Source organism: Calidris pugnax, unplaced genomic scaffold (genome assembly GCF_001431845.1).
Source record: "Calidris pugnax isolate Ruff unplaced genomic scaffold, ASM143184v1 scaffold335, whole genome shotgun sequence".
Lineage (NCBI taxonomy): Eukaryota > Metazoa > Chordata > Aves > Charadriiformes > Scolopacidae > Calidris > Calidris pugnax.
Window position 1 is genome coordinate 1236401 of NW_015091148.1, and position 339 is coordinate 1236739.

At 71.7% G+C, this 339-nt stretch overlaps 1 protein-coding gene across 2 annotated transcripts in view; it reads right to left on the minus strand.

Moving 5' to 3' along the window:
* Positions 1-339, minus strand: part of CDK5RAP3 (CDK5 regulatory subunit associated protein 3) — a 21834-nt gene that overhangs the window by 5109 nt on the left and 16386 nt on the right. The gene's annotated exons all lie outside the window — the stretch shown is intronic.

The window sequence follows — 339 nt, forward strand, 5'->3', positions numbered from 1 at the left end:
GGAGCGATCCCGGGTCCCGCCGGAGCCCAGCTCCGAGCCACCATCCCCCGGGGACCCGCAGCCGCCCCCGAGGGGATCCCGGGTCCCTCAGGGATCACTGAGAGGCCACTGAGCGGATCCCAGATCCTGCGGGAATCCCCGGCTGCCCCTGGAGCAGGTCCCGGATCCCTCGGGGGTCCCCACTGGCCCCCAAAGGGGATCCCAGATCCCTCGGGGATGCTGAGCTGTTCCCAGAGCAGATCCCGGATCCCTCGGGGGTCCCCAGCGGCCCGTGAGGGGATCCTGAATCCCCGGGGGATCCCCAAGGGGCCGGCAGTGCAAATCCCAGATCCTCCGGGG